Source organism: Hippopotamus amphibius, chromosome 1 (assembly GCF_030028045.1).
Source record: "Hippopotamus amphibius kiboko isolate mHipAmp2 chromosome 1, mHipAmp2.hap2, whole genome shotgun sequence".
NCBI classification, from domain to species: domain Eukaryota; kingdom Metazoa; phylum Chordata; class Mammalia; order Artiodactyla; family Hippopotamidae; genus Hippopotamus; species Hippopotamus amphibius.
Genome location: NC_080186.1, coordinates 168487221 through 168504451, shown reverse-complemented (window position 1 = coordinate 168504451; position 17231 = coordinate 168487221). Strand labels below are relative to the sequence as shown.

At 36.6% G+C, this 17231-nt stretch overlaps 1 protein-coding gene and 1 pseudogene across 1 annotated transcript in view; both read right to left on the bottom strand.

Annotated features, from left to right (window-relative positions):
- The window catches only part of LOC130843883 (prolyl 4-hydroxylase subunit alpha-2-like), a 63850-nt gene that overhangs the window by 22827 nt on the left and 23792 nt on the right, over positions 1 to 17231 (bottom strand). The gene's annotated exons all lie outside the window — the stretch shown is intronic.
- On the bottom strand, positions 3676 to 4514 carry LOC130860516 (chromobox protein homolog 1-like; annotated as a pseudogene).

Here is a 17231-nt window from a genome sequence, read left to right as displayed (position 1 = left end):
AATGGTCTAAACACCTCAATTAAAAGGCAAAGATAATAAAACTGGATAAAAAAGAAAAACCCAACTCCATGCTGCTGTGTTGAAGATCCCAAGACCATCTACAGGTTCAGTGACTCACTAGGAAGATCCATATCTTGACATACAATTGTATTTGTGGATATGACTTTTATAGTGAAAGAATACAAAGCAGAATCAGCAAAGAAAAAAGGAACATGGAGCAAAGTTTGGAGGAAACCAGGTGCAAATTTCCAAGAGTTCTCTCCCAATGGAGTCACACAGGAAGCACTAATCCTTTGGAAATAAACTGTGACAAAACGTATGAAAATGTTGTGTACCAAAGAAGCTCCTTAGAGACTCAATGTCACAGGTTTTTATTACAGACTGGTTGTTTACACACTCTGACTAGCGCATAGCAAAAGAGTCCCATAAGGATGGCAGGCATTCAGTATAAACTGTTTATAGTGTTTACACACAGTGAGCCACGATTATCAGTTAGAGAATGGGGGGAGGAACCTTTCCAAAATTTAAGTTCCAGATGCCAGTCAAAGGTCAATTCTTCAAGCAGGCCTTTCTAAGATCAGTAGTCTCAGATCTGCCATGATAACATTTTTCTGCCCATCTGTCCATAAGAAAAGCACTTTAAACATAACAACAATAATACATTAAAAGTAAAAAGATGAAAAAAGATATATCATGCAAAAACTAATCATAAGAAAGCCAGAGTATCTATATTAATATCAAACAATGTAGAATTCAGAACAAGTAATATCACCATGGACAAAGGAGATTTCATAAATATAAGCATACCTCAGAAATATTGGGGGTTGGGTTCCAGACCACTGTAATAAAGTGAATATTATAATAAAGCGAGTCACATGAACTTTTTGGTTTCACATTTCAAATAAAAGTTATGTTAACACTATACTGTAGTCTATTAAGTGTGCAACATCATAGTCTACAATAAAACAATGTACATACCTTAATTTTAAAATACTTTATTGCTAAAAAATGCTAATCATCATCTGACAATGCAAGGTTGCCACAAACCTTAAATCTGTAAAAAAAAATAAACAAACAATATCTTCAAAGAGTGATAAAGCAAAACACAATAAAATGAGGTATGCCTGTATAAAGGGAGCAATTCCTCAAAAAGTTATATCAGTCCTAACTGTGCATGTACTAAATAACATTTAAAAAAAAAACAAACAATAACAGAAAACAAACCCTGAAGAACAAACTGACAGGACTAAAAGGGGAAATAGATAATCCACAATTATAGTTGTATATTTTGAAATGTTCTCTTAGTAACTGATAGAAAAGTAGACAGGATAGCTATAAAATATAGAACAATTGAGAATGCTATCAAACAGCTTCACCCACTGATGTAAATACTCCACCTAACAAGAACAGAATTAGAATTATTTTCATTAGCAAATAAAATATTAATCAAAATAAACCATATTTTTAAACATAAAACAAGTCTCAATAAATATCAAGAGATTAAAAACATACAGAGAATGTTCTTTGATCACAGTGGAATTAAATTAGAAAACGATAACAAAAGGTATCTGAAAAATCCCCTCAAATTTAGAAAATATAACATTCCTAAACTAACCAAGAGTCAAAGAAGAAATCACAAGGAATATCATAAAATTATTTTGAATTAAATGATAATACAAACTATGTGAATTTGTGGAATGTAGCTAAAGCAATGCTCAGAGGGTATTTTATGGTTTTTAATGTTTATATTAAAAAGTCAGAAATGTGAAAAATCAATGATGTAATCTTCCCCTTCAGGAATCCAGAAAAAGAAGAGAAAGTTAAGCTCAGAATAAATAGAAGGAAGGGAATGATAAGATGGGAGCAGGAACTGATAATACAGAAAATGGACAAAGAATACCAAAAAAGCCAATGAAACTAAAAGATGACTCTTTGAAAAGGATCAATACAATTAATAAACTTCTAGCCAGGCTGATCACAAAATAATAGAGAAACAAACTGCCAGAATCAGGAATGTAAGAGGAAATGTAACTACAGATCCCACTACATTAAAAATACAATGAAAATATTACAAAGAACTTTATATCAAGAAATAGGACAGTTTAGATAAAATGTACAGATCCCTTAAAGAACACAAATTACAAAAACCGAGTAAACTAAACAAAATTCTGAGAAGACCAATATTTATTGAAGAATTTTAATTAGTAATTTAAAACTCTCACATACGAACAATAGAACTTACCAAATATTTAAGAAGCAATTTGGGACTTCCCTGGTGGTTCAGTGGCTAGGACTCTGTGCTCCCAATACAGGGGGTCCGGGTTTGATGCTTGGTCAGAGAACTAGATCCCACGTGCCACAACTAAGACTTGGCACAGACAAATAAATAAATAAAATTTTTTTTTATAAATCTATAGTTTTATTAAGACAAAACCTGACAGTGTTGGTATGAAGTTTACATTTAAACAAAAGTTTTCACACAAACCTAACACATGTAAAAAGATTTTACAACAGAGTTCTAGATGCAGGTCTAGACGATGTCAAGAACTGATGGATCTCATGATTCAAGACAGCGTTTTGGGTTTTAGTTAATTCTTAGGATTAAAAAAAATTGTTTTAAAGTGAACCACTGCCCCAGTATGAAAATTTAATCTTCTCCTAAGACCAGGGCTTTTGAAATAATTCAAACTCTTGAAGTGATACAGTGAACTTGTGCTGTCAGTGACTGAACCCTGCCACCAATGGTTTCAAAGTTCAAAAAACAGAGGCTCCAAGAGTTTCCACCCTAAGAGCACCGGCCCTTATCTTTCCCTATTCTCTCACCTCCTGTACCACCTTCTGCCCTTCCCCAAATACTTCAGCCAGTGGCTTGGATGGAGAAGCTGATATTTATAACTTCAAAACTGGAAAAGAAAGGGTCTTCTTGTCAATTTCAAGAATCAGCACCTCTAAGACAGAATCATCTACCTGTGTATACACTCCAATAAGATTTCCTCCTCAACCAGTTTCCATCCCCCAAAAGGCAGCTTTGGTAACTTCTTAATTGGCTTAGTCTTTTGTTGGGAACAGCATTAAGCTCAGGCAGGGAACACCTTGGCTTCTAAGTTTCAGGCATTCATAGCTTTTAAACAGTCTCTCACAGTCCTCATTTAGGTTACCAATGAGATATTTTGAAAGGATAAAATATTCTGGACACAGAACCAAATCATCATTAGTTGTTTTTTCCTTTGTTTCACCATTTCCCCAATCAGGCCCCAAATTTTAACAAAAATGTTCCTAACCCATCTCCCTTCTTTCCCACCCCATCCCTCCCACCCCAAATTATACATCAGTAATAGCCAAAAACTACACACATGCTACGCTGTAAAAATCAGAGTTAACACTATTGGGAAGAAGGCTGTGGGTTGTGGAGATGCTCTTTGAAGATCTACAGTATCTTTTGCTCTCCCACATCCCATTCTGCAAGTTTTGTCCTTCACAGAAGGCCCTTTGCTTTTCTCAGCAAAGTTCAGAATGGGTTGCCTTGGAACACTGACCCTCCTTCCCCTCCACCGGGATGGGTGTGCAAACTATACAGCATGGAACTGCTTTAAAGCACTTGGGCTGCTGTAGGGCACAGAAACTATATTGGTTCTTCAAAGGACATCTTCTCAAGCCACCTCTATGGTGTCAGGACAAGTAGAACTCCTTCTTTCCCCACCTGAAACCCACAGTCAGATGTGACAGGGGCTGGTACTCAGGAGAGTTAATTCTTGTCATCTTTTTTGTCATCCTCCTCCGAGGGGTAGGAATGCCACGTCAGCCTTTCCTCATAGAAGGATATGACAACCTGTGGGCACTTGACATTGGCTTCCTTGGCATGGACCAGGTCAGCCTCATCAGAATTGTTCCATTTCATCAGGGACATGAGTTCTCCACTGGAGTCTGTAGCTCCAATAATCCGCTCCGGTTCCAAATCCCGGGCAATGCCCCGTGGCTTTTCCGACTCTTCATTCTTCTTCTTTGGTTTGCTCTCCTCCCCCCTTGTCTTCCGAATCAGAATCAGCTTTGCGCTTGCCTCCCTCTGATGTATCTGTCTCGTGTGCTGTTTTCTGTGACTGCAGGAACTCGGCAATGAGGTCAGGGCAATCCAGGTTCTCTTCTGGCTCCCATGTGTTGTCCTCATCTAAGAACCCCTTCCACTTTAGGAGGTATTCCACTTTGCCCTTTACCACTCGACGGTCGAGAACTTTTTCCACCCATATTCTTCTTCCTCCTCTTCTAGCACCTCCTCCACTTTCTTCTTGTTTTGTTTTTTCCCCATAGTGCCCGCCAGCTTTCTGGTATAAAAGGTGACGCTGCTCAGAGCAGCGCCCACGAACCCGAGAGGAATCGGTGCCGTGCTACGGGCGCGTCTTGTCACGCCGGCCGGGGGAGTGGCGATCAGAAAGGCAACAAGCCGTTGGACCGCGGTCGAGCCCCTCACTGAAGCGGTGTACCGCAGGCCCCGGCCAACGGCCCTCCCTCAGACGAACAAAAGATAAATATTTTTTAAAAAAAGAAAAGAAAAGAAATAATTCAATCCTATAAAAACTCTTTTAAGTAACAGGAGAGACCTCTCACCTCATTTTTTTTTTTTTTTTGGCATGTAGACATCTAATTGTTCCACCATCATTTGTTGAAAAAACTATTCTTTCTCTGTTAAATTGCCTTTGCTCATTTTTCAAAGATCAGTTAACTATATTTATTCTATTTCTGAGCTCTCTATTCTATTCCATTGTCTATTCTTTCCCCAGTACCACACTGTCTTTTTTATTGTAGCTTTATATTGTCTCAAAGTCAGGTAGCATCAGTCCTTCAACTTTGTTTTCACCTTCAATTTTGACTTGGCTATGCTGGGTCTTTTGCTTCTCCAAATAAACTTTAGAATCAATTTGTCAACATCAACAAAATAACTTGCTGAGATTGAAATTTGGATTGTGTTGGGCCTATTATAGATCAATTTGGAAATATCAGACATCTTAAAAAACTGAGTCTTCCTATCCATGAACACAGCATTCTCCTCAGATTTATATATTCTTCACTTTCTTTCCTCAGAGTCTTATAGTTTTCTTCACATAAACTTTGCACATACTTTGCTAAATTCACATCTAAGTATTTTTTTTATTTAATTAATTAATTTATTGGCTGCACTGGGTTCTTCATTGCTGCACATGGGCTTTCCCTGGTTGTGGTGAGTGGGGTCTACTCTTCATCATGGTGCACGGGCTCCTCACTGCAGTGGCTTCTCTTGTTGCAGAGCACGGGCTCTAGGCGTGTGGGCTTCAGTAGTTGTGGCACACAGGCTCAATAGTTGTGGCTCACGGGCTCTTGAGCACAGGCTCAATTGTGGCACACAGGCTTAGTTGCTCTGTGGCATGTGGGATCTTCCTGGAGCAGGGATCGAATCCTTGTCCCCTGCATTGGTAGGCGGATTCTTATCTACTGCGCCACCTAGGAAGTCCCTAAGTATTTCTTTTTGTGTATGCTAATATAAACGGTGTTGTGTTTAATTTCAAATTCCAACTGTTCATTGCTGGTATATAGGAAAACAATTAACTTTTGTATATTAGCCTTAAATCCTGCAACCTTACTATAATCATTAGTCCTAGGAGTTTTTGTTGATTCTTTGGAATTTTCTACTGCAAATAAAGACATTTTATTTCTTCCTTTCCAATCTTTATACTTTTTATTTCCTTTCTTGTCTTACTGCATTAGCTAGGACTTCTAGTACAATGCTGAACACGAGTGGTGAAAGAGGACATCCTTTTCTTGTTCCTGGTCTTAGGGGGAGGGAAAGAATCTAATTTCTCATCAGTATGATGTTCCTTGTAGGTTTTTTGTAATGTTCTTTATCAAATTGAGAAAGTTTCTCTGTATTCCTAGTTTCCATAAGTTTTTTTTAAATCATAAATGAGTGTTGAATTTTGTCAAATGTTTTTTCTGCATCTGTTGATATATCATTTTTCTTCCTAACCTACTGATGTAGTGGACGACATCTGTTGATTTTTTAAAATATTTATTTATTTATCTATATTTATTTATTTAGTTGCACTGGGTCTTAGTTGAGGTCGGTGGGTTCCTTGGTTGCAGCTCGCCAGCTCCTTAGTTGCAGCTTGAGGGTTCCTTAGTTGCAGCATGCAAATTCTTAGTTGTAGCATGCATGTGGGATCGAGTTCCTGACCAGGGGTCGAATCTGGGCCCCCTTCATTGGGAACCTGGAGTTTTAACCACTGCACCACCAGGGAAGTCCCACATTAATTGATTTTTGAGTGCTGAACCAGTCCTGCATTCCTGAAATAAATCCCACTTGGTTGTGGTATATAATTCTTTTTCTACAGTGTTGAATTAGATTTGCCTATGTTTATTTAACATTTTTGCATTGTTTGTGAGAGATATTGGTTTTAGTTTTCTTGTAATGCCTTCTTATGATTTGTAAATTGGAATAATGCTGGCCTCATAAAATGTCAGGAAGTATTTCTTGTGCTTCTATCTTCTAGAAGATACTGTACAGAATTTGTATTATTTCTTCTTCAAATGTATGGTAGAATTCACCAGCAAACCTATCTATGCCTGGTGCTGTTTTGGAAGGTTATTAATTACTGATTCAATTTCCTTAATATCTATAGGTCTATTCAGATTACCTATTTTCTCCTTGCATGATTTTTGGTAGATTGAGTCTTTCAAAAAAACTAATGCATTTCATCTAAGTTATCAAATTTGTAGACCTGAATTGTTCATAACATTTCCCTTATTATCCGTTTAATGTCCATGGGATCACTACTGATGGCCCCTCTTTCATTTCTGATATTAGTCATTTGTGTCTTTTTTCTTTTTTCTTCAAGAAGCTTATCAATGTCATTCACATTTCCAAATAACCAGGTTTGACTTTGTTGATTTTCACTACTGTTTTCTTGTTTTCAATTTCATTCATTTCTGCTCTAATTTTTTTTTCAGCCATGCCACATGGCTTGCAGGATCTTAGTTCCCTGACCAGGGACTGAACCTGGGCCCTTGGCAGTGAAAGTGCAGAGTCCTAACCACTGGAATATGAGGGAATTCCCTATGCTCTAATTTTTATTATTTCTTTTCTTCTGCTTACTTTTGACTTAATTTGCTCTTCTTTTTATAGTTCCATAGGGTAGAAGCTTGGAATCCTGCTTTAGACCTTTCTTCTTTTCCAATATATATGTATTGAATGCTATAAACTTTCTTCTAAGCACTATTTTTGCTGCATCAAATTTTGATACCTTGTAATATTTTCATTTTCATTAAATCAAAATTTCTAAATTTCTCTTGAGACTTTTTCTTTGATCTATATTTTATTTAGAAGTATGTTGTTTAATCTCCAAATACTTTGGAATTTTCCAGCTGTCTTTCTGTTGTTGATTTCTAGTTTAACTCTGTTGTGGTCTGAGAACATACTTTTGTATGTCATATTTTTTTAATTTGCTTTTTAAAAATTTTGTTAAGATGTGTTTTAGGTCTCAAGATATGGTCTATCTTGGTGAATGTACTATGTGAGTTTGAGAAGAATATGTATGCTGCCCTTGTTGGATGAAGTATTCTATAAGTGCCAATTAGATCCAGTTGACTGATGGTGCTGATCAGTTCAACTATATCATTACTGATTTTCTGCCTGTCACATTTGTGAATTATTGACAGAGGAATGTTGACGTCTCTGACAATTATAGTAGATTTTCCTATTTTCCTTTTCAGTTCTATCAGTTTTTGCTTCATGTATTTTGATGTTATGCTGTTAGGAGCGTATACATTCAGGCTTGTTATGTCTTCTTGGAGAATAAACTCCTTTAATACATATAATGATCTCTCTTTAGCTCTACTAATTTTCTTTGCTCCAAAATCCACTTTGTCTGAAACTAATATAGCTACTTCAGCTTTCTTTTGATTAGCGTTAGCTTACTATAATTCCTCCATCTTGTTACATTAAAATATATTTGCCTTTGTATTTACAACGGGTTTCTTGTAGATAACTTAAATGCTTAGGTCTTATTGTTGTTGTTTTAATCCACTTTGATAAGTCTGTCCTTTAACTGGTGAATTTTGACCATTCACATTCAAAATGATTATTAATATAGCTGGATTAAGATATACCATATTTGTTATTCTATTCATTGCCCTTGTTCTTTGTTTCTTTGTCTTCTACTCTTTCTCCCTTCTCTGGTTTTAACTGAGAGTTTTATATAATTCTCTATTCCCAATTAGAATATCAACTTAAAAACTTTTAGTCGTTGCCTTAGAGTTTGCAACATACATTTACAATGAATATAAATCCACTTGCACAGAACACTGTACTGCTTCTTGGATACTGCATGTACCTTATAACAGAGTATTCTCAATTTTTCCTCCTATCCCTTATAACATTGCTATCATTTGATTTGTGCATTAACAATAATAATCAAATATATTTTTGCTATTATTATTTTGAACAAACTATTATCTTCATTATTTATCGAACATTTCCTTTTTTTATATAGACACAAGTTTCTGACACATACCATTTTACTTCTCCCTGAACAACCTTTCTTAACATGTCTTCCAAGGTAGGTCTACAAGCAAAAAATTCCCCCAGTTTTTGTCTGAGAAAGTCTTTATTTTACCTCACTTTTGAAGGTTAATTTCACTGGATACAGAATTATAGGTGGGTGGTTTTTTCTTTTCAATACTTTAAATATTTCACCACTCTCTTCTTGTTTGCATAACTCTGAACAAAGATCTGATGTAACTCTTATCCTTGTTCCTCTATAGGTAAAGTGTTGTGTGTGTGTGTGTGTGTGTGTGTGTGTTTTCCTATGTCGTCCTTCAAACTTTTGTCTTTGATTTTGTGCAATTTGAATGTGAAATGCCTATGTGTAGAGTTTTTGCTTTTTTCCTGCTTGGTGTTCCCTGAGCTTATTGGATCTCTGGTTTGGTGTTTGTCATTAATTTTGGAAAATTCTAAACCATTCTTATTTCAAATATTTCTTCTGTTCCTTTCTCTCTGTCTTCTCCTTCTGGTATTTTCATTACACATATGATACATCTTTTGTAATTTTCTCATAATTCTTGGATATTCTGCTCTGTTTTTAACATGTTTCTCTTTTCTTTTCAGCTTGGGAAGTTTGTTACCATATCTTCAAGCTCATTGTTTCTTTCCTCATTCTTGTCTAGCATGCTGATAAGCCCATGAAAGGCAGTCTTCATTTCTGTTAGAGCATTTTTTTATTTCTAGCATTTCCTTTATTTAAATTAATTTTTATTGGAGTATAGTTGATTTACATTGTTGTGTTAGCTTCTGCTGTACAGCAAAGTGAATCAGTTATACACATACATATATCCACTCTTTTTTATATTCTATTCCCATATAGGTCATTACCAAGTATTGAGTAGAGTTCCTGTGCTATACAGTACATTCTTATTAGTTATCTATTTTATATACAGTGGTGTGTATATGTCAGTCCCAATCTCCCAATTTATCTCCCTCTCCCAGCATTTCCTTTTAAATCTTTCTTAGAGTTTCCATCTCTCTGCTTACATTACTCAACAGTTCTTGCATTTTGTCTACTTTTCCCATCATAAAGGAAAAACTGGGGAATAAGATGTCCCCAGAGAGCTTTGAAAAATTCTGACACAGTTTTAGGACTTTCAGAATGCCACACATGAGGAGATGGTTCAAGATGGCAGAGTAGGAGGATGTGCACTCACTCCCTCTTGCAAGAGCACCAGAATTACAACTAACTGCTGAACAATCATCGACAGAGACACTGGAACTCACCAAAAAAGACACCCCATATCCAGAGACAAAGGAGAAGCTTCAATGAGATGGTAGGAGGGGCACAATCACGTTAAAGTCAAATCCCATAAATGCTGGGTGGGTGACTCACAAACTGGAGAACAATTATACTGCAGAAGTCCACCCACTAAAGTGAGGGTTCTGAGCCCCACGTCAGGCTTCTCAACCTGGGGGTCCAGCAACAGGAAGAGGAATCCCAAGAGAATCAGATTTTGAAAGGCAGTGGGATTTGATTGCAGGACCTCCACAGGACTGGGGGAAACAGAGACTCCACTCTTGGAGGGCACACAAAAAATAGTGTGCTCACCAGGACCCAGGGGGAAGGAGCAGTGACCCCATAGGAGACTGAACCAGACCTACCTGCTGGTGTTGAAGGGTTGCCTGCAGAGGTGGGGGGCAGCTATGGCTCACCGAGGAGACAGGGGCACTGGCGGCAGGGGTTCTGGGAAGTGCTCATTGGCATGAGCCCTGCCAGACTCCGCCATTAGCCCCACCAAAGAGCCTGTAAACTCCAGCGCTGGGTAGCCTCAGGCCAAACAACCAACAAGGTAGGAACAAAGCCCTACCCATTGGCAGACAAGCAGATTAAAGTTTTACTGAGCTCCACCCACCCAGCCCTACCCACCATCAGTCCCTCCCATCAGAAAGCATACACAAGCCTCCTAGATAGCTTCCTCCACAAGAGGGAAGACAGCAGTATCAAGCAGTATCAGCAGCATTTCATCTTGTGGAACTGAAAACCACAGCCACAGAAAGAGAGACAAAATGAAAAGGCAAAGGACTTTGTACCAGATGAAGGGACAAGCCAAAACCCCAGAAAAACAACTAAATGAAGAGGAGATAGGCACCCTTCCAAAAAAAGAATTCAGAATAATGATGGTGAAGATAACCCAGGACTTTGAAAGAAGACTGGATGCAAAGATCAAAACATTGCAAGAAAAGTTTACCAAAGACCTAGAAGAATTAAAGAACAAACAGAGATATGCAACACAATAACTGAAATGAAAAGTACACTAGAAGGAACCAACAGCAGATTAACTGAGGCAGAAGGGCGAATAAGTGACCTGGAAGACAGAATGGTGAAAATCACTGATGCAGAAAAGAATAAAGAAAAAAGAATGAAAAGAACTGAAGACAGCCTAAGAGACCTCTGGAACAACATTAAACACACCAACATTTGCATTATAGGGGTCTCAGAAGAAGGAGAGAGAGAGAAAGGACCTGAGAAAATACTGGACGAGATTATAGTTGAAAACTTCCCGAAAAGGGGAAGGAAATAGCCACCCAAGTGCAGGAAGCGCAGAGAGTCCCAGGCAGGATAAACCCAAGGAGAAATACGCCAAGACATATAGTAGTCAAATTGACAAAAATTAAAGACAGAGAAAGTTATTAAAAGCAACAAGGGAAAAAGAACAAATAACACACAAGGGAATTCCCATAAGGTTAACAGCTGATTTCTCAGCAGAAACTCTGCAAGCCAGAGGGAGTGGCACAATATATTTAAAGTGATGAAAAGGAAGAACCTACAACCAAGAATACTCTACCCAGCAAGGATCTCATTCAGATTCAATGGAGAAATCAAAAGGTTTATAGACGAGCAACAGCTAAGAGAATTCAGCACCACCAAAACAGCCCTACAACAAATGCTAAAGGAAATTCTCTAAGTGGGAAACATAAGAGAAGAAAAGGACCTATAGGGAAAAAAAAAACAATTAAGAAAATGGTAATAAGAACACACATATCAATAATTACCTTAAATGTAAATGGACTAAATGCACCAACCAAAAGACACAGCCTGGCTGAATGGATACAAAAACAAGACCCATATATATGCTGTCTCCAAGAGACCCACTTCAGACCTAGGGACACATACAGACTGAAAGTGAGGGGATGGAAAAAGATATTCCATGCAAATGGAAATCAAAAGAAAGCTGGAGTAGCAATACTCATATCAGATAAAATAGACTTTAAAATAAAAAATGTTACAAGAGACAAGAAAGAACACTACATAAAGATCAAGGGATCAATCCAAGAAGAAGAGATAACAATTATAAATATATATGCACCCAATATAGGAGCACCTCAATATATAAGGCAAATGCTAACAACTATGAAAGAGGAAATCAACAGTAACACAATAACAGTGGGGGACTTTAACACCCCACTTACACCAATGGACAGATCATCCACACAGAAAATTAATAACGAAACACAAGCTTTAAATGACACAATAAATCAGCTTGATTTAATAGATATCTATAGGACATGACATCCAAAAACAGCAGATTACACATTCTTCTCAAGTGCACATGGAACATTCTCCAGGACAGATCACATTTTGGGTCATAAATCAAGCCTTGGTAGATTTAAGAAAACTGAAATCATATCAAGCACCTTTTCTAACCACAACGCTATGAGATTAGAAATCAATTACAGTAAAAAACACAAACACATGGAGCCTAAACAGTATTCTACTAAATAACCAAGAGATCACTGAAGAAATCAAAGAGGAAATCAAAAAATATCTAGAGACAAATGACAATGAAAACACAACGATCCAAAACCTGTGGGATGCAGCAAAGGCAGTTCTAAGAGAGAAGTTTATAGTGATACAATCCTACCTCAAGGAACAAGAAAAATCCCAAATAAACAATCTAACCTTATACATAAAGAAACTAGAGAAAGAAGAGCAAACAAAGCCCAAAGTTAGTAGAAGGAGAGAAATCATAAAGATCAGAGCAGAAATAAATGAAATAGAAATAAAGAAAACAATAGCAAAAATCAATAAAACTAAAAGCTGGTTCTTTGAGAAGATAAATAAAATTGATAAACCTCTAGCAAGACTCATCAAGAAAAAGAGGGAGAGGACTCAAATCAATAAAACTAGAAATGAAACAGGAGAAGTTACAATGGACACTGCAGAAATAAAAAGCACCATAAGAAACTACTACAAGCAACTATATGCCAATAAAATGGACAATGTGGATGAAATGGACAGATTCTTAGAAAGGTATAACCTTCCAAGACTGAATCAGGAAGACATAGAAAATATGAACAGACCAATCACAAGTAATGACATTGAAACTGTGATTAAAAATCTTCCAACAAATGAAAGTCCAGGACTAGATGGATTCACAGGTGAATTTTATCAAACATTTAGAGAAGAGCTAACACCCATCCTTCTCAAGCTCTTCCAAAACATTGCAGAGGAAGGAACACTCCCAAACTCATTTTATGAGGCCACCATCACCCTGATACCACAACCAGACAAAGATACTACAAAAAAAGAAAATTACAGACCAATATCACTGATGAATTTAGATGCAAAAATCCTCAACAAAATACTAGCCAACAGAATCCAACAACACATTAAAAGGATCATACACCATGATCAAGTGGGGTTTATCCCTGGAATGCAAAGATTCTTCCATATACACAAATTAATCAATGTGATACACCATATTAACAAATTGAAGGATAAAAACCACATGATCATCTCAATAGATGTAGAATGCCTCACACGTACGGTGCTGTGTACATTCCTAGGAAAGACCTAAGAATGCCCTACTCTCTCACTTCTCTCTGTCCTTTGAGTCTCTGTACCAGCAGGATGTGAAAGTTAAGGCAGAATTGTAAACCCTCTGCCAGAGTATTGAAAGTATGCTCTGACACCCACACAGAGTCCCTCAAGCAAAGGCTGAGAGACTTCTGGTTCAAGATAACTAGGAAAATCTGTCCAAAAATTAGCTGACTGACTAAACAAACAGAGATTTAAGTGGCCATACAAGACAAAGAACACATACATTACAGAATTATAATGTGAAAGTCATTAAACAAACAAGATCAACAACCACAAACCCTGGGAGTGAGATGAGGGGGAGTCTGATTTCTAGAGTTCCCATATTATATTACTTAAAATGTCCAGTTTTCATACCTCAAAAATACAAGACATGCAAAGAAACAAGAAAGTACAGTTTTTACACAGAAGAAAAGCAGTCTAGAACCCATACACTAGACGTACTAAATAAGACTTTAAATCAACTATTATAAATATTTTCCAAGAATTAAGGGCAATCATATCTACAAAAATAAATAAAAGAATAATCATGATGTCTCACCAAAGAGAGAATACTAATAAAGAGAGTAAAATTATAAAAAAGAACCAAATGGAAATTCTAGAGTTGAAAAATACAAGAACTGTAACACAAAATTTACTAGAGGGGCTCACCACCAGATGCGAACTGGCAGAAAAGAGAATCATTGAACTTGAAGACAGGTCAAATGAGATTACTCACTGTGAGGAACAGAGAGAGAAAAAAAGAGTAGAGAAAAAAAGAGTGAAGAGAAACAGAGCCTAGAGTGATATCAGGGAAGACAGCAGAGTAAGAAGAGCCAGGAATCTCTCTCTCTCTCCATCTAGACAATAATTGCACTGCCAGAAATTGTCTTAAGTGACTGTTATGGAACTCTGAAGTGTATTTGAAAATCTGCAGCTTCTGGAGGAAAGCTTGGCTGGTAAACTGCAGTTGATATCATTTGATTTCAGACCTCAGTTGAGTTGCAACTACCCATTCCTATGTCAGGCAGCAGCAGGGAGAGCTACCCACATTTCTGGCATGGCTGAAGCCAAAGTGGATAAAAAAAACCTTGTCCTCCAGGTACAGAAGCTGGCTGTCATTGTTCCAATCTCCACCAGCTAAAGCAGCTTCCAGGAGATTTAAAAGAGCTACATCTATTTCTATGGACATTCAAAACAACCACATATATGGGGGAATTTAGAAAGCCACTGTGCATGCCCAGGGAAAGATGTAGGCTCAGAAAAGAGAACTTAAGGTTTCATCTTAGGCTACTCCTCAGCAAAGAGATACCCTATATAATAATAATAACAACAAAATCTGCTAACCCTGGGGAAGGGGAAGAATCTTATTTCCAGAATTGCCAAATTATAATCTTCAAATATCCAGTTTTGAACAAGGGCAAAAAATCAGAAAGCATACAAAGAAACAGGAAAGTATAGCCATTCAAAAGAACAAAATAAATCAATAGAAACTGTATCTGAGGAAACCCAAATTTCAGACCCACTAGACTAAAACTCTCTTTAAGATACTTAAAGGGCTAAAGGAAGACATGAACAAAGATAAGAAATGATGTATGAACAAAAGGAGAGTATTAATAAGGAGACAGATATTATAAAAAGGAGCCAAAAAGAAATTATGGAGTTGAAAAGTATAATAACCGAAGTGAAAAAATATACTAGAAGGGATAAAGGCAGATTTAAGCAAGCAGAAAAAAATAGACTTTAAACCCAAAATTAGAACAGACTAACAAGGACATTATATACTAATAAAATGGTCAATACAGCAAGAAGATAAAACAATTGCAAACATTTACACAACTTAGATCCTCAAAACACATGAAGTAAAAATTCACAAAACAGAAGGGCAAAATAAATAGTTCTACAGAAACTGCTGGAGACTTCAATACTCCACTTTCAATAATGGATAGATCAACCAGACAGAAGATGAATAAAGAAACAGAGAACTTGAACAACGCAATAAATCAACGAGACCTAAGAGACATATAAAGAACAATTCATCCAACAACAGCAAAATATTCTTTTCAAGTACACATTCTTCTCAACTATACACTGGACATTCTCCAAGCTATTTCATATGCTAGGCCACAAAATAAACCACAGCACATTTTAAAAGATAGATATCACACAAAGCATCTTCTCTGACTAGAAGAAGATGAAGTTAGAAATAAATAACAGAAGGAAAACTGGATAATTCACAAATATGGAGAAATTAACAACAAAGTCTTACACAACCAATTGGTGAAAGAACAAATCAAAAGAGAAATTAAAAAACACTTAGTGACGAATGAAAAAAACACAACATACCAAAACTTATGGGATGCAGTGAAAGCAGTGGTAAGAGAGAAATTTATAGCTGTAAATGCTTACATGAGAAAAGAAGAAAGATCTCAAATCAACAATCTAAATTTACAACTTAAAGAACTAGAAAAAGAAGAACAAACTAAAATCAAAGATAGCAGAAAGAAGGAACTAATAAAGATAGACCAGATATAAACAAAACAGAGAACAGAAAAACAATGGAGAAAATCAATAAAACCAAAGCTGGCTCTTTGAAAAGATTAATGGAACTGACAAATCTTCAGATAGGCTGGCAATGAAAATAAGAGATAGGACACATATAACCAAAATCAGAAATGAATGTGGGGACATCACTACCAATATTCAGTGATAAAAAGAATGTAAGAATTCTATGAACTGTATCCCAACAAATTAGATAACTTAGAAGAAAGGGACAAATTCCTTGAAACACATAAATTAAATTGACTCAAGAATAAATAGTAAATCTCAATAGACCTACAACAAGCAAAAAGATCAAAGCAGTTGTCGACTTAAAAAAAATTGCACAACGTGAGAGTTGTGAGTTGAGTTTATTTGAGGCAAAATTAGGACTGTAGCCGGGGAGACAGCATCCCAGATAGCTCTGAGAAACTGTTCCAAAGAGGCAGGGGGAAGATTAGTATATATGTATTCTTGGTAAAGGAGGAGTAAATGCAATCAAATACATTTTTTTTGTAGGGGGTTTCTGCTAGTCACAAGGAGCATGTAGGGATTTAGTGCTTTTCTAGATATGAGATGTAAGCGTTGGGCTCATAGAATCAGCTCCTGAAAACATCTAACTAATCTGAAGACCTGTTCCACCCATTTTCCAAAGCACAGAGTGCCTCATTCCTGATCTCTACCCTGAATTCCCTTCAGGGGATGTTGAAGGTCAGCAGCTACAGCAGCACAAAGTGATTTAATTCTTCTATGGCAGATGGCAAGTTCCAATTTATAGTTGACACAGTAATCAAAAACCTCACAAAGAACTAAAGTCCTGGACCAGATAGCTTCACTGGTGAATTTTACCAAATATTTAAAGAAGAATTAACGCCAATTCTTTTCAAATTCTTCCAAAGAACTGAAGTGAAGGGAACATTTCCTATCTCATTCTATGAAGCCAGTATCACCCTGATACCAAAGGCAGATAAAGATATTACAAGAAGAAAATTAAAGACCAATATCCCTTATAAATATAGATGTAAAAAACTCAACAAAATATTAGCAAGTAAAATACAACAGCATATTAAAAGGATTATGCACCATGACCAAGTGGGATTTATCTCCTGATGCAAGGGTAGTTCAACATAAGAAAGTGGATCAATGCAATATATCACATTAATAGAACAAAGGGGAAAAAAGAACATGTGATCAACTCGATGCAGGATTCTCATTAGACATAATCCAACATCCTTCTATGATTAAAAAAAAAACTCATAAAACTAGGAATAGAGGGAAAAATTCCTCAATACGATAAAGACTATTCATGAAAAATTCAGTTAACAT